This window comes from Lactuca sativa, chromosome 3, assembly GCF_002870075.4.
Source record: "Lactuca sativa cultivar Salinas chromosome 3, Lsat_Salinas_v11, whole genome shotgun sequence".
NCBI lineage: Eukaryota > Viridiplantae > Streptophyta > Magnoliopsida > Asterales > Asteraceae > Lactuca > Lactuca sativa.
Window position 1 is genome coordinate 15,862,330 of NC_056625.2, and position 18,684 is coordinate 15,881,013.

The following is an 18,684-nucleotide window of genomic DNA, read 5'->3' on the forward strand; positions in this document are numbered from 1 at the left end:
AAAGTTTGTTGTTCATTAATAGTAGAATCAGTAGCATCGTGTCTCTTTTCCGAAGCTTCCATAAACTTCATCAACGTGGTCTCTAGATCGGATTTCTTCTCAGCTGGTGGCTGCTCCTTTTGATAGAAGCCTCTACCTGTCTGCCTATACTTCTCTTCTTTTTGCTTCTTATACTCTTCATATGGCAGCCACTCCTTCTTTGGTTTCCTCTAGTCTTCATCAAACTTATCCCCACTTGAGTAGCACACTTGAGCTTTTCTGTTCCCCAACTCATCTAAATTGCAGTCCTTGGTCAAGTGCGGACCACTACACCTCTCGCAACCCACTCTCATGGCACGAATTGAGTGGTCCATCTGCGTCAACCACCGATCCATATTATTTAGCATAGCCATAATGGCTGCTATTTCTTCAGTTTGGGCTCCTCCACCGCCTTTGATTCCATCTTGCCTAGGGTTGTGGTATTCGCGAGAGTGCTTCGCCAATTCTTCAATCAGCTCCTTGACCTCCGTTGGATTTTTCTTTGTCAAAGGTCCTTGAGAGTCAAGGAGTTGTCTCGTCATAACGTTGACCCCATCATAGAAAATCGACATCTCTTGTTGCACATTTAGATCATGCTGAGGGCAATTTCTGAGCAATCCCTTCTACCGCTCCCATGCTTCGTATAATGACTCCCCCGACTGTTGCTCAAAGTTGGCTATTGCCTTCTTGAGTTTAGCTATCTTGGATGGTGGCCAAAACTGGTCCAGAAATTGCTCAAGCATTTGAGCCCAAGTGGTGATTGTACCCGGTGGAAGTGATTTTAACCACTCTTTAGCAGCTCCCTTGAAAGTAATGGGAAGCATCCTAAGCAAGACGGTGTTTCTGTTGACATTTGGGACATTGAAGTAATCCGCAATGTCATTGACTTCATCTAAATGCTTAAAAGCATCCTCATGATCTTTCCCAAAAAATGGGATATCCATCAGTGCAGTCAAGATGTGCCCTTTCAGCTCGAATGTGGCAATGGTAGGTATTTCGGGTTGGACTAAACCGGGACCCACATCTTCTCGGATCCGCTTCTTGTAAGCTCCCATGGACATCTCTTCAATGTCTGCCATCTCGTTCCTTGGCTCGTTCTCGGGTTCGCTCGTATGTTCTTCAAACTTAGGTTCGGTATCGTATTTGGATTCGGTTTGGACGGGTATTTGATCCAAGTGTTCAAGCTTGCTCTTGTTCTTTGAGGACGAGCTTGACTCTCCTGTCTTCTTCCCCGAATTTCTTGAAAATGCTGACTTTAGCTCTTGCAGTGGCATTTTCTTATCAGTCTTCTTGTGAAGTGCAGCATCTGGATCTTCAATCAGTGGCACCAAAGGTGTGGTAGATCCTCTGGTCATGAACTCTTGCAACTTGCTAAACTAAAAACGTAAAACTGAACTAAAATAATAAAATACTAAAAACTGAAAATCGTAGCTTTCACGTCGTGAGTTTATACGTCGTGAATTCTGTGACAGAAACAGAAAACAAATTTTTTTTTGTTATATGCTAATAAACAAAAATAAATAACTAATTAACTTTTTGTAGATTTTATTCCACAAAAAGGGTCGATTAATCTAATGCAACTTAATAAACTAATAAACTGGTCGTTCCCCGGCAACGGCGCCAAAAACTTGATGTGCACGAAAGTACCCACTAATTTTAATATTTATAACCTAACAAACTTAAACTAACTATCCACTTATAGGCAGTGTACCTAGTCAGATTACAGTATAGCTTGGGTAAGTCGGGTGTCGTTCATAGGGAACGGTGTTACTAATTAATCTACTTGCTATCAAATTAACCTAATTATTAACAAGTTTAGAAAGGGTTTTATCTGATTTTACAAGATCATACGAACTTAACTCAAATTCAATCAATAATTAAGAACACTCTTGTCTAGTTCGAATCCACTTCGTCCTTATGGCTAGCTAATAATTATGGATTATCAAGTTGGTTTTAATTGTATTAGTAATTTAGTTCTAACTTTACCCATAATTAATTAATTAATGTCAAACTATGTATGGTCACACACAATTAAACACATAACCAATTATGAATATGAATATGCTATGTAAGATTTATTATGTAAACGCAATTATAGTCACAATCCACGTTCTCTAGCACAGCTAAGTTTATTTACTCTAATTACTAACTAAGATTGGTCAATCCTAGCTCTAACAATTCAATTTTCACTAAATCATTAGGTAAACAAGTTCATGCAGTTAATGGTCACTAAGCTACACAGAACATGAAATCAAGCAACTAGAGAAACAAACATAAGCATGCTAGGTAACTATAAATCAAACACAAGCAATTTACCAACTAAATAAATCCATAAAAATAAAGCTATTCATAAGTTGGAAGCTCCATCTAGCTAAACAAGAGTAGCTAGATTCAGCTGCTCATAATAGCAACTAACACACTAACACAAATCAAAGTGTAATGAAACATGTTCCTAAGTAACAAATAAATAAACTAAATTATGGACCTTCACTCTTTTGGTGTTGAAAACCTCTTTCCAGGGCTTTTCTTCTGCTCAAAATCGCCTTCTGGAACCCCTTTCTCTAGCCAAAAGTCTCCTCTATCCGTAATGGTCAAGGGTTTATATAGTTGCTGATTTTTATAAATTCATGTCGTGAATAATAAGATATTCACGTCGTGAGTTCCAAATAACCGTGCCCGTCAAGGATTTCTTCACCCGCGTACATATCTTCTAGAACTTATACTCACGTCGTGAATCCTCTAGTTCTCACGACGTGAAGACGCTTTTTCCAGATTTTCTTTTCCTTTAATCTTTTAATTCCCAAAGTTTCTTCCTTTAACGATTTTAGTCCCCTTTTATTTAAAATGTCTTCTTTTTGGCTGCAAATAACATTTAAATTCTTAAGTACCATTATTCTAAACAAATTACCAACTTATTAATAAAAATGTACTTAAATATTGCCTAAAAATAGGTATAAATATGGCAATATCAATGAGAAAGCCTGCATATGGCTCAGCCGGCAGGGCAGTACGAAATCCAACAATTTAAGCCGGCACCAAATCTACCGATGTATCAGTCGCACATGTCGCCAATGGTCATGCATAACTAGATGTATGCAAGCCCGTACCAGATACAGCAGCACATGGCTTACGGCAGGATGTCATACGCATACATGGACAATCCTATGCGAAGCGCCAACTCTAATTTCAGCCACGAGCTACTACATTACGAGATTCCACACACGAAGATGATCCCACACATGCCCGAATATCACGGTACTACAGACCCAGGTGACCACATTGACAATTTTGAATGGACGATGATATCCTTCAAGATGGATCGTCGCTTCACCTGCACTTATTTTCCTTGCACCTTAACCGACAATGCTGGAAATTGGTTCAAATCTATGAGGTCGGGCATCATCTCTAGTTTTGAGTAACTAAAATACCTTTTCCTCAACAATTTCATGCAGTTGAGGAAAGGCAAGGGGACGCTAATTCAGTAATGGCATGCAAGCAAAAAGAGGGGGAAACAATCTGTGACTATTATGTCCGGTTCACGCTGGCGACCTTGAATGTTCCAGGACATGAAGAGTTCCTGGTAACAGGCGCTTTCGCCCAAGGTTTACTCCCAGGGGCCCTATCAAAGAAGATGCATGGAACAGTCCCCAGATCCCGGGACGAACTCAAGTTTTGTGTTGAAAAATACCTGAGGCAAATCGAAGGGGAAGAGCGAAAGGAGGCCAATATCAAAGCAATAGCCAATGCATATGCAAAACAGGAGGAGGCGGTGTTGCGGCCAATCTCGACCCAGCAGGGAAGGCAAGATGGCGACCATCAGCGGCACAGTCATCACCCCGGACATATGTGTAGAAGGTACAGACCATTTTACAGGGACTATAGCAAAAGCGGTCATACCGATGTTCATGCAATCAATAAGGTCCCAGCCAAGGAAAACAATGAAAAGCCCAACTTCTGTGAGTATCATAAAAGCATAACTCATGATACAAACGAGTGTACAGTTCTAAAGAGGGAGATTGATGAAAAACAACTACTAGGGAACATTGTTGATATAGCAAAACACCTCAAGGAAAAATTTGAAGAGGATAAACAACAACCCAAAAATCAAAAGGATGGTGGAAAAGACCGCAAAAAAAGGGTGGAGATACTCACCATCATCGGGCCCCGCCCATGCACCAACCGTCAAAACCGATATCCCGATGCAGGGCCATACCGCCAAAACGTCCTCAACATAGCATAATCAATAAATGACTCCATGCCAGAACATTGGGAACCCAATGATCCATTGCACATCACTGTCTTTGTTAGTTAAAACCGTGTAGAACAAGTTTACATCGACAACAGAAGCAGATTCAACGTGATCTACGAGCACTGCCTTTGTTAACTGCCAATCAAATGGAAAGAGTACCTCTAGCCACCACGCCAGGGCCCACTAGTTGGCTTCACTAGTCACCACAATTGGCCAACGGGAACAGTCAGACTCCCGTTCACATTGATTAGTCATGAGGGAGAAAAGGAGATAACAAGGGTGCTCGAATTCTCGGTTGTCGATCGCCCGACATAGCACAACATTCTCTAAGTCCGACCTGCTCTTTTCCAGCTGCAAGTAATCCCATCAACTCTCCACAGTGTTCTCAAATTCAACACGAGTGATGGGTCAACAACGGTAGTAGCGACCAACCCGGCAATTGGGGACGACGCCCAACGAGGAGCAAGGCAAAAAACCCAATCACGTCAAAACGAAGGTCGCCAAAAAGAGAAGACCCACAAAGGAAATCTGTTGTGGAACAAGTGCCAGCCTATAAGACCAGGAACGACGGCGGGATTTGTTTAGTCAACTCGCAACATCTCTCCCACAGAACATAACACACGCCGATCCAAGGAACACTCAACAAGAATGCGGAGTGACAAGCGCATGGCGAGAAAATGTTGGCCCACAGGCAAAGGCGCCTGCCTTGGCCATATTTGATAGCCAGGCAAGGCGCAACAAAAGAACAATTCGGGCTCCAGAGAAAATCTTCGCCAATAAACCAAATGCCCTCAGAACAGAGGGTGCAAGTGCACAAAACAACAACAACGGAGGCGGAATGTCGTTCTTTTTAGTTAGCAGGTTTTCCTGTAGGAGAGCACCAATAAGAGCTCTCGGTAAGCAAAGCGACATCTACAGTGATAGCGGGACATGCATGGAAGATGGGTGCATAGAAATGCACAAGAGGCACTCTCACCCGGCCAAGGGGGGCGCTTCCCACAGTTACAACACGCATCGGGTCGCGAAGAAAGACAGACAAGATCATCCCCAGGGAATGAGAAATGAAAAATAACTCCCCCAAGCCAGGCCCCGCTGGGGAAAATAAGAGGAAGCCCCAACCTATGAAGGCTAACCTACATCAGGCGTAGAAAGATGTCACTTCCAAACAAGAAGTATGGCCCAACTTCACACAGAGTAGCCGTACTTCAAGTGCCAAAGCATCGACCGAGCACATGCCCTGACACTTAGACATTCAGGGTCTACTGTCTCATGTTTTTCTTTTTTCCTTTTAGAAATAATATAATTTGCATTTTGAAAAAACTTTCCAGAATGTTGTATTGCAAAAACACAAATTATAGAGGTTGTGCATATTTTCCAAGTAGCAACAACGGTTGATCACCTATGGTACTTGAGCAAAATCTATGCAAGAATGCACCTGTAGGTCTGAAAAGAGTCATAATCGTTACCTACAATATGCCAAATAACATCTCAGAGCTGAGATTGTGTAAATGGTACAAAACGACGGGTCGTAAAAGGTTCATAACCTTTCCCCCTAAAAACTGAACAGTAAAGGCCTTGAAATGACAATCTCAGCCAATGTATTTGTAGCTACACCATAAAGCATAGTCAATAGAATTGACTATTATTTTGCGGTTTAATATCATAAGCCTAATTAAACATACAAGTCAGATGAACATAACTCAGTAGTAGCAGCTATGCGGCATCTGAAGCACACGTTACCAGATTAACGCAAACCCTAGAACAAGGGAATGTATAAAAATGAATTACAGCTCACAGCATATGCATACATACAAAAAAAGAAGGGAAGAGGACACTTCCATACCAAATACAGAACAAAAAACACAGTCCATGGTTATTAGCAACCAATGTTTTACACTATACACATAGTACACAAAAAGATGAACAACAAGGGGCATATACAAGTCAGCCCTCGGAGTCCGAGGAAGAACCTCCCAGGCTGATCTTGCCACAAAACTAACAGAAGCCATCATAATCTAACTCCCCTAAACGGAAGAGGCCATCAAAATCCGTCTTGACAAAATATGTAAGGGCAGTGTTGACCTCCTTAGCCCTACTCGCCACCTGGCCAGGACCCGAAACTTCAGATTTACTGGAAGATGTGGAGCAACCACTCGGCTACCTCCCCTTCTCAAACCCAAGGGCTTCACAAGAGTCACGAATAGCATGGACCCCTTTGGTGAACTCAACGCTCTCGATGACCCTAACAGTCACACGAACCACCCCCTTCTGCAACGCCCATTGCAAACTACCTCGAGTAACGACACTTTGAGCATGGGATCGAGCTCTTGGTACTCAAGTCTCTCTGACTAGTTCTCTAAAATATCCAGTTGATACTCCAAAGCGTCTTTCTCGCAGGCCACAATGCTATTCTACTCAGAAAGAACTCGACACCCCGCCTGTGAATCACAAACCTCTTCCCTCATGCTTGACAAGGCACCCTACAGTACTTTCAATTGGCCCTGACTCGCACCAACTAGGCAAACCCGGTCGACAACAACAACCATAAGGGCAGAGGCATGGGTTGCGACATAACAAAGGATATCAGTCATCCGGGCACTTGATTGACCCACAAGCGAACTCATCGAGGTAGGAGGATGAGCACACGTACTCCACTCCTGGGCGGTAGTGTCTTCCGACAACAAAGAATCCCTAGTAATTGCCCAGCCCGGAGCGTAGGCCTTAAAAGACGGGGAGTGAGATTAAGTCACTATTTCATTGATCAGGGAAAGCTTCTCATGTTGAAGAGAACCTCCAGGCGAACTCGTCGCACCCCCAAAAACAAATCGGAAACAGGATTAACCAAGGGTGAACCAACGAATCGAAAGGGTGAGGCCCCAGGAGAACTGGGCACCACCACTACCTCTCTCTACTCAGGCATAGAAAATTGACCGCCACGAATATCCCCGATACCACCAAGAAGCCTGGCCACAGACACAGTCCTACGAGCTTTACGAGGACGAAGACCTACATCCGACGACGGCACCACAGGCAAGTTCTGCCTTTTTCGAGTAGGCGCATTACTTCTTCTTGCTTGTACACCCACAGGAAAACCAGAAGGAATAGAAACTGGCGAACGAACTGGGGAAAACGGCCACAACGGTCGGTTGAGAAGGTGACACAGGCCCGCTACAACCCACATTTCCCCCTTCTACCAAGAGCAGACCAGCAAGCTCTCACATGCCTCTTTCAGACACAGGAGGAGGAAGAACCTCTACGAGATCAATCTCCCGATGGAAAAGTTAGCACTAATAGCGACCATGTCAGGCCATGTCCAAAGAAATCTCGGCCTCCGCACCTGTGAAAGCAAACACCAAAAGTAAGATATCGCAAGCCAACTAGATATCTTATCCTCACTCTATTTTCAAAAAAAAAAGTAGGGGGGGGGGAGGAGATGAGTTAATACCGCATCTCACGATAAACATATGTGCTGTCTTCCTGCGAGCTCTCCAGGCGGCACTCATACCGGCCATGGCAAGAATAAAGTCTTCCCAGTTTTCTCCACGGACAGTAACACTCCCCAACCATTTGCCGAGAGTCAGATTGCCCCAAACAACTTGGGGAAACAGTCAGAAATGTCTAGTTTCCTACGATACCTATGCCCCACGAGGTTCCTAAAGGGTTTTGAGCATTCTAACACTCCTAAAGTGTACATGCAACCCTAAATACCTTGGATCTATGTTTTCTCTATTATACATGCTAAATCTTTCATTTTCCAAGGTATTACCCTAACTGGTATGCAAAACTTTAGTACTTGGGTAATGAAACAAGTTAGATAACATACCTTTTTTTGTAGCTTGTTATTTGGAGTTTCAAGAGCCTAGCACCAATAATGTGAATGCCTAAAGTGGAATCACGAATCACCACTAACACTTGGAAACTTGGAAGAGGACTCTTTAGCTCACAAAAATCGGCCAGACTCTTGCAAAAACTCTAGGTGCCAATTTCTTGAACCAAAGGGCTTATTATATAGTGTGGTTACATTAGGGTTACACCATGTAAACCCTAATGTGTATGACTTTACACATTCCTCATGATCCATGAGTTTTAACCTCCATGGAGTATCCATGGGTCACCACATGGGTTAAGCCCAACATAAGGAATCATGGATCATTAGCCCACATTATAAGAATGAATGATTTACGCAATCAGTCCCTATATATTTAATTAGTCTCTTTTGACCACAAAATTAATTCTAAATTAATTCTTGATCAATACTAATTAAATAATATGATTTCATATTAATATATTATAACTTATAATATATTAATAAATCACACATATCCTCTTCTCAAAAGTCCAAATTGTTCCGGTGAAGTGAAACCCAAATTGACCATGGTAAATCGGGTCAAATACATACCAAATATAGTTATGGACTTAGACACCTTATCCAACAGTCTCCCACTTGGATAAGTCTAATAACTATGGTTGTAAGTACGACTTCAGAAACCGGCCAGCAATCATAGCTCTTAAAACTTTGTTGAACTAGAATGCGCTATTTTAGATAAGTGATTATATAATCCTCTGTTCTCAATATATCATCCAGACAAATACATGGAACAACGTCATACTTATTGTCCAGTAGTTTGTTTCTCGATTTCCGATTTGTTTGACATAGAACTTAATCGAACACATCAATTGAGTTCTGACCGGGCCCGACACATAAGTCAAAACAAAATCATTGAGGGGCCCACGATATCGCTTTTAATCCTCTAAGGACTAAAAGGAACCGATAAACTTCGACTCATATGCTTGTACTAACTATTCGCCAAATCATACATAACAGCACGTTTTATAACATCAAGTTATAGATGCATTTTTCGTACTATAAATGCACAACCAACTTATAGTCAACAACTCATATCTCTTGGTTTTAATACTTGCATGATATTATCGTCTCACGATCACTCAAGATGAATTCCATGAAGCGATACAAGTGAGCGTGGGTTTAATCCAATACTTAGAACTTATGAGCACTAATGAATGTCATAGCAATGTCTAACCATTTCAGACGATCTTCAAGCCAAATTCATGATAGTCTTGATTCAGTACCTACTTCCAAAGTATGATCGACTTTGGACAGTTTGAATATTCTTACTATTATGGAAGTCAAAACATGCAAAATTGAAACAATAGTAAATAATTGGCACATGATAGTAACTTTACTCATAAATAAACAACAACTTTTATTTAATCATCAAATGTCAATTACATTTAATCTATTACAAGTTTCAGAAATAACTATCTAATCAAAAACTAATATCATCTTTTAGCCCGATGTGCCTCGCATGCTGCAAATGCTTAACCCTATTCAGTCCCTTTGTGAGGGGAGCTGTCGGGTTCTCTTCTGACGATACACTATTTGCTACGAGGAGTCATTCTTCTATCTTGTGTCTTATGAAGTGATATTTTCTGTCAATGTGTTTGGATCTGCCATGATCCCTCGGTTCCTTGGCTAAGGCAACAAAACTGTCACTGTCACTGTCACATAAAATCTCCATATGCTCCTTTATAGCTGGTACAACTCCACGGTCTCCAATGAAGTTCTTCACCCATATCGCCTCCTTCGCCGCTTCACTTGCTACTATGTACTCTGATTCGCATGTTGAATCAGCTACGGTCTCCTACTTGGAACTTTTCCAAGTAACTGCTCCTCCATTCAAGGTAATTACCCAGCCCGACTGAGAGCGGAAATTATCTATGTCGGTCTAAAAGTTGGCGTCACTACACCCTATCACTCTCAATTCATCGCTCCCACCGAGGACAAGAATCCAGTCCTTAGTCATTCGCAGGTACTTGAGAATATTCTTTACCGCAGTCCAGTGAGCCTTACCAGGTTCCCCTGATATCTACTGATCATGCTCAAAGTAAAGGCCACATCAGGACGAGTACAAGTCATAGCATACATGATCGAGCCAACAGTGGAAGCATATGGTAATCGACTCATCTCAGTTATCTCAGCCTCTATACTTGGACTCTGAGTCTTACTCAGTTTGGCATTGCTTTGGATCGTTAAGTCACCTTTCTTGGAATTCTGCATGTTGAACCTCTTCAGCGCCTTGTCCAAGTAGATACTTTGACTATGTACAATTAGTCTCTTAATCCTGTCTCTTAATATCCTTATCCCTAGGATATCGGCAGCTTCTCCAAGGTCCTTTATAGTGAAACACTTCCCAAGCCATGATTTCACCTCCTGCAAGATTGGGATGTCATTTCCTATGAGCAGTATGTCATCCACATATAGTACCAAAAGCTACCTGTACTCCCACTAGCTCTGACATATACACAGGACTCGTCCTCGCTTCTCAAAAAGCCAAACTTTTTGAGTTTCTCATCAAAACAAAGATTCCATCTACGAGATGCTTGATTCAATCCATAAATGGATTTCTCAAGCTTACACGCTATATTAGGGTACTCTACATTGACAAAAACCTCTGGCTGATTCATGTAAACATCCTCAGCCAACTTTCCATTATGGAAATCAATTTTGACATCCATTTGCCATATTTCATAATCATGAAATGCAGCTATGGCTAGCATAACCCTAATAGACTTAATCTTAGCTACTGGTGAGAAGGTCTCATCATGGTCAACTCCTGGAGTTTAAGTAAATAACTTCACAACCAGTCGTGCTTTATAAGTGTGTACTTTCCCATGCATGTCGGTCTTCTTTTTGAAGATCCATTTGCACTCGACTGTCTTGCGACCCGGTACATTGTCAACCAAGTTCCATACATGATTGTCATACATGGACTGAATCTCGCTATCCATAGCCTCTTTCCACTTTGCAGACTCAGGGCCTACCATGGATTTCTTATAACTGTTAGGCTCATCCAAATTTATCAGTATGCTATCATTGATAAATGTATCACCTTCTAAAGTAATATGGAAACCAAAAAACTCAGGTGTATTCGCAACTCTTGTGGAACGCTTCAGAGGTACACATTCGTCAATCGGCTCAACAGGAGTTTCCTCCTCAGGTTGATCTCTAATGTTTGAGGTTCCTTCACCACTTGATCACTCTTGAAGCTCTTTAAGGTCAATTTGCCTCCCAATATTTCCTTGGCATATGAATTCTCTCTCACGAAAAACTCCTCTCCTCGCAACGAAGACAACATTTTCACTCAGTCTGTAGAAGATATAACCAAATGATTTCTGTGGGTAGCCGATGAGCATACACCACTCACTCCGAGGTTCAAGCTTGTCATGAGTCTCGCGTCTTACGAAAGCCTCGTAACCCCAAACCTTGGTGTGTGCCGACGAGGGAACCTTCCCTGTCTACATCTCGTGAGGTGTATTGGCAACTTTCTTGGTTGGGACTAGATTAAGGATATGGGTGGCAGTTTCTAAGGCATACCCCCAAAATGAGATAGATAACAAAGCTCAACTCATCATGGAACAAACCATGTCCAACAAGGTTCGATTGCGCTTCTCAACCACATCATTAAGCTGTGGTGTCCTAGGAGGTGTTAATTGTGAAACAATTCCACATTCCTTAAGAGAGTCTAGGAACTTGATATTAAGATACTCACCACCTCGATCAGATCAGAGCATCTTTAACTTCCTGTATAGTTGATTCTCCACTTCTTGCATGAACTCTTTGAATCTTTCAAAGGTTTCTGACTTATGCTTGATTAAGTAGACATAACCATATCTACTATAATCATTAGTAAAAGTCACATAAAAGCGGTTAGCATCCCTTGTGGCGGTTCTGAAGGGTCTACACACATCTGTGTGTATGAGGTCCAACAAACCTTCACCCCTCTCATAAGAACCAGTGAAGGGTGATTTAGTCATCTTTCCAAGCAAACAAGATTCACAACTATCATCTGACTTTAAGTCAAATGATTCCAAGACTCCAGCCTTTTGGAGTTGGCCTATGCGCTTCTTGTTGACATGTCCAAGACGACAATGCCACAAGGATGCTTTATCCAAAGTAGTGGAAGAATCAAGATGTAATTCATTATTTCCTAAGTTATCTACGAGCATCACTGTTTCATATACAGCACTACAAGGTAATGCTTTAAAATAGAAAACACCATCATAATAAGCATTTATTGCACCAATTTCATTATCAAACGAAAATTTGAATCCTTGTTTGTACAAACCATGAAAAGAAATAATATTTCTTGCCATTTCGGACGAGTAACAACAATTATTCAAATCTAACTTTAACCCACTACAGAGCAATAAAGAATAAACTCTAATATTGGTGACAGGTGAAGCTTTCCTATTCCCCATAATTAAGTTTATCTTCCTGTGCTCAACATCCTCACTTCTTTGTAGTCCCTGCAAATCAGAACAAATGTGAATACCACAAATTGTATCAAGGACCTAAGAATTAGTATGCGGTGAGTTATTAGACAATATAGTGTAAATACCTACATGGGTGGGTTTTACTTTCCCATCCTTAACATCCTGCAAGTACTTTGGGCAGCTTCGCTTCTAGTGCCCTTATCATGACAATAAAAGCACTCTACTTCTTTTGGGTTGGAGGAGGGAGTGGCAGGACAGACTTTATTCTTGCTAGAATAGGACCCATCAAGAGACATTCCCTTGTGACCCTTGGAAGGGGTCTTCCTCTTCTTTCCCTTGCCTTGCCCAATTGCCAAAACTAGGGCAGTAGTAGGAGTGGTAACAACATTCTTACCTTTGAGACTACTTTCAACAGTCCTCAAAAGTCCCTGAAGTTTGCTAAGTGTGACCTCCTCCTTGTTCATATGATAGGTCATGCAAAACTGATCATAACATGGAGGTAAGGAGTGGAGACTGATATCTGTAGCCAGCTCCTCATCAAAGTTCATATTTAACTTAAGCAAACGGTCCACAAATCTTTGCGTTTTCTGCAAGTGGGCCGTAATGGACTCTCCATCCTATTGGATTAGGTGTCTAAGTCCATAACTATTGTTTGTATGTACTTGACCCGAGAGTAGAATGGTACATTTGGGTTGCATGGCACCGGAACAATCTGAAGGATGGATAATTGAGAAGAGGTATTTATGGTTTATTAATATATTATAAATTCTAATATATTAAATGAAATCATATTATTTAATTAGTATTGATCAATAATTAATGTCAAATTATTTTTGTGATCAAAGAGACAAATTGAATATAAGGGGTTGATTTGGTAAATCATTCATTCTTATAAAGTGGGCTTCTGATCCATAGTTCTTCATGTTGGGCTAAGCCTATGTGGTAACCCATAGATACTCCATGGAGGTTTTAACCCATTGAGCATGAGGTATATGGAAAGTCATTAGGGTTTACATGGTGTAACCCTAGTTTTTCACACTATATAAGAACCCCTCTAGCTCATGAAATGGACACTTAAGTGGTGACTAGTGGTTACACAAGAGGGCAAGCCGATTTTATGAGTGTAAGTAACATCCTCTCAGCTTCCTCCATTGTTGGTGGTGCTGTGTGATTCCATTTGAGGTGCAACACTTGGGGCAATAAGTTCTTAAAGGTCCAAGGCTTCCAACTACAAGAAAATGTATGTTATCTAACTTGTTTTATTACCCATGTATAAACTTTTGTATGCTAGTTAGGTTAATACCTTCGAAAGTTCAATTTTGCATGTATAATAGAGAAAACATAGATCCGAGGTATTTAGGGTTGCATGCACATCTTAGGAGTGTTAGAATGCTCAAAACCCATCAGTGGTATCAGAGCCTAGGGTTGTTTTCAATTATACTTGATGCTACTTGCTTGGAAATGCTTTAAAAATCATTTTTCTGTTGTTCTGGACAGTGGACTCGCTGAGTCCAAGCACAAATCCATCCAACTCGCCAAGTTAGTTCATACACTCGACGAGTTGGTGCCTCAGAATGAAATTTTTCGAGTTTTTTTGGCTAGAATTGGACTAGGATCATTACCCTAAGCTGTTTTTGAACTTATAAACCTATTTTTGATGTGGTAATGATCATGCTAATCCAATTTAAAAGATAATTGTCAAAGTTTCATGTTTTGTATTAGTTTATATGGTTAGGCTAACTGCATGAAATTTGTTTGATATGAATTGTCTTGTTCTTATGAGCTTAATTTAGATCATAGACAAATTAATTGTTTTGTAAGTTAGAATTTTTGATCTAAATGATTTTGATGAATTCCATAACTTGTCCTCAAGTTATAGAAAATGAAAAGTTTTCTTTTAAAGAAATCATTAAACTTATAGGTTATGAACTTGAAGGGTCTTTTTCCATAAATGTTTTTATGAACTTCATAACTTGTCCTCAAGTTATGGAATGTCAAGAGTCTTTTCATAAAACCTATATTAAACTCAGAAGTTATGGATTCCAAAAGTTTTTGAATAGTTCAAAACTTTCCCTCGAGTTTTGGAATTTGTAAATATAAAAGTCTAACTTTTGAAACATTTAGTTCCAAACCCTAGAATTTTAAAAGTTTAAAATTCTACCCTTATATTATTATAATATTATAGGTTTACTATATATATATATATATATATATATATATATATATATATATATATATATATATGTATGTATAAGAACAAAATCAGTCTTACCGTTAGTAGGCCTCATTCACGAAGCCGGTCTATAAGGGGGGTATAAGGTTACTGCCTATCAAATGGCAGTTTAATGGGTGTCCAGTCTCACCCACCACTTCCTTGACTGGTGGTGGGTCGTTAGCCGAACGGGTAGAATAGGACTCCAATTCTCCATTCATTAAAAGTATAATGATAAATATAAAGTAACTAGACACTTATAAATTCCCAATCTTAGTTACTTAGGAAAATGTGAATATGGTGCTAACCCATGAAATTGCACTTTGCACCTTGTTAAGCCGTTAGTGGAGCGTGTGTGGTTAACCGAAACACTAATCTAGACTGACAGTGCGTGACAAAAGGTAGCTTGATGTTAATCATAAATGAATGGAGCGTATGTGTTTAACCGGCACATTGATAAGGTGGTTGTAACATTTGGTGTACCAAGCTAATTTGCATGGTTATTCACACCTTGTTTGTGATCCTCGACATCCCAGTCACAAACATAAAGGGCACAATTGAGATTTAAACATGCCATTGAATTGTTCAATTTTTATCAAAGGATATAGGAGTTTCAAATCACTTAAAACTTTTTTTTTTGTTTTGTGTGGTGGAAATTGGTAAATCGTCATTTACCTACCTTCAAATATTTTGCGGTTTGGATTACGACATCCCTCTTCCAAATTGTAAAATATTGTGTTGGGTCCTAGCCTTAATAATTCATTTGGGTGTTATATTAAGGACTAAATCAACTAACTTGAATTTCTCCCATTGTAGATGTCTAGTTCAGACAACTGTGGTCTTCCCAAATCCTTTGGAACAAGTTTTCCTCTTGAAGATGATGTCCCACGGTTGGATTGTGGAAGTCATACTTCACTTCCTCCAACTCCTCCAATAATTCTCCCTAACCCACAAGTTTAAAGACTTGAAAAGTTCAAGGTCACTCAAGCCCTACTTGCAATGAAACATGAAGATGGAAGGCTTGTGTGTACTCACGTCTTGGAGATGAAGTCACATATAGACAGGCTGAGAATATTGGGTGTTGAAGTCTCAAGGAAGTTAGCTGTTGAATGGGTTCTTCAATCACTTCCTAAGCCATATAGTGAGTTCATTAAGGACTACTATGTGATAGACCAAGACATGACCCTTGTTGATCTTACCTATTGGCTTGTTACTGCTGAATTAGCAATGATTTGGCGCACTGGAAAAGCAAATTTGATTGGAAGATCTACTCCCCAAACTTCCATGAACATTGACAATGGAAACATTGGAAGTCCAGAAAAGATTTCTCTTTCCAAGGGAAAGAGAAAGGCTAAGTCTGAGATTGTCCCGTGTGCCATTCCCAAAGAGTCTATATGTTTCTATTGCCAAGAGAAAGGGCATTGGTTGCGAAGATACCCTGACTACCTGAAAGATCTGAGAAAAGGTAGAATCAAAAAGTTTGACTCTGCTTCAGGTAAGTCTACTGTCTAACTCTATTAAGTTCCTAATTGTTGATTCTTAATACATGATGTGACAAGGTTGCATTTTGATGTTTTGTAGGATCATGCAAAGGGAAGGAAGATTAAAGGAAGAGTATGTTGAATCTGATCGCGAGGATGGATTTCAATCGCATGGTTCAAAGATCGGATTTTTGTGCTGCTGCTTAGGAGTTATGATAGATTGCTAGGAAATATGTAATAACATAGTTTTCATTTGTAATTGCATTGTAAGGAAAAGTTTTTCCACAATTTAATAAATAAATAAAATTTTATTTTACTATATCTCCTTGCAATGGCATTTGTGAAATTGATGTTTGTGTATTTCTATGTTAGCAATATGAATTTGATTCTTTCGTTTGTGGTAATGTCGAGTATTTGCCAAATATGGAAAGATTCTCATCACCCAAAATTCAATTGGAAAGAAACTTAGAATCATGCAAGTTGTATTATATGATAATTGAGAATTTTCATCTTTGGTAAATTAAGATTGATTCCTTGTTCACATGTATATGTGAGTCAAGTGAAGGACTAAGGGATCGGGTACACTAGGTGTGCGTTGGTCAAGATCCACCACAAAGATTGATAAGACTATTCGTCATGATTTACTAAATTTTAGTAAACATGGTTTTGCTTACAAGCTTAAGTATAATTCTGAAACATTGGAAAATGTTCAATATATGGCAGAACGGATGAGAAGAATCAAATTAGCCAGAAAGATAAAAGTTTCTCCAATCTGAAAAGATGGGAGAGTACTTTAGTATCATGTTTTATGATCATCTTAATGGTTATGGAAAACCAAATCACAATTGATCCTCTAAGGAGATCTTAGTGTATTTATATGGCTAAGAAGAGGAATCATGAATTTTTGAAATAGTTTAAATCAACAAGATGAGTCATACTTCATTCCCAAAACAAGTCCTAGAGTCATACTCCAAGATTGTAACCTTGAGTGACATAATCTTAAGAAAGGTTTAAAACACTTATCAAATGTAGAGTAAAATGTTTTTTATTCTTGTACATTTGAAATTGGTAAGTTGTGATGTTTTGGATAAAAAAAAAAGACCAACTAAGGCCAATTGTGTGAAGTGTTTGTCTTGATTAGAATCCACACTAACTCTTGAATATTTGTTTGTCAAGTAATGTTCCTTGACAAAGTTAATCTTATATGTCAAGAGGTCAGTAGGAGTCTTAAAGATCTTGAAAGCTTCAAGAACTAATAAAAAATAAACCTATTGTCATGACAACCGTCAAATTATGGTCAAGTAAAAGTCAACAAAAGTCAACAAGTCAAACCGATAAACTCATTTAGCACTTGTATGATAGGGAATATTCTATGTCTTCTTATGTACAACCCTCTATAATAATACAAAGTATCACTCATAAGTTTTAGATGTTCAGAAAATTCTAAACCCTAACCAGGGTGAGTGAGGTAATGACTCTATAAAGCACTATTAAGTAACCTTCGGGGGTGTAAAGGACTCACAACGGGGCTTAATGGGGTGTACAAACCTTCCATTACGAGGCTAAACTCTAACAAAAGTTGCAAACAAAGTCTCTCTCAATCTCTCTCACTCTATCTCTCTCTATCCCAAATCTCTCTCAAAATCCCTCTTAACTTTTGATAATTACTCGGGGCATCCCGACCCTTAAGTTAGTCAAAAATCACTCGAAACGGGAAGACTAATTGAAAAACAGCAATATAGGGCCGAAGCCCCACCCTAGAACCGAACCCTCCTTAAGACCGAAACCTACCTTCGGTTCGGATCAACCTTCGGTCCAAGAGTCACTTTCAGTTTCTACAACTTCGATTCATTTCAGCCAACTTCGGTTCAGTTCAAGTCACTTCGGACTGAAGTTGCTTTCAGTTCTTTCCGAGAACCTTCGCTTCTGACCCTCGGAACTTCGCAAGTTCGCCTCTGAGTCCCGGTTTTCGACCACTTTTGCTTCTTAAGCTCGTTCTTGATGATTTTGATGGGGGATTTTCACCCAAACTCATATTTTAACATATTAAACCCTATAAATTCATATTTTAATCATATTTAGGGGTAATCTTTACTATAGATAATATCTTTTGTACAAGATATTATCTAAGAGTGATTAACTTTTCCCACAAAGTTATGACAACTTCAAGTCACTATTCATGCTTTATGTCACTATTCCCATAGTACCTAGTCAACTCAAGATATTTTCCCCAACACTCCACCATATTTTCTTACTCAAATCCACTCGTTAGATCTTCACTCTTAACCTATAAAACCCAATCACATCCTCCAAAATCAAACTTTTCCTCCCTCCCACCTTTCCTTTTGGAACTCGAGATTTTCCCCAGGAAACATTTTTCTACTACTTCACTCTTGGTAATTTCTTTATCATTACTCTTGAATATTCTA

The 18,684-nt window shown here is 39.7% G+C and overlaps 1 non-coding gene across 1 annotated transcript; it reads left to right on the forward strand.

Annotated features, from left to right (window-relative positions):
- The first annotated feature begins 606 nt into the window (after positions 1 to 606).
- Positions 607 to 713, forward strand: LOC111894320 (small nucleolar RNA R71). The gene has a single exon (XR_002851160.2). It is a non-coding gene; the product is annotated as a small nucleolar RNA R71 (small nucleolar RNA).
- Positions 714 to 18,684: the final 17,971 nt, after the last annotated feature.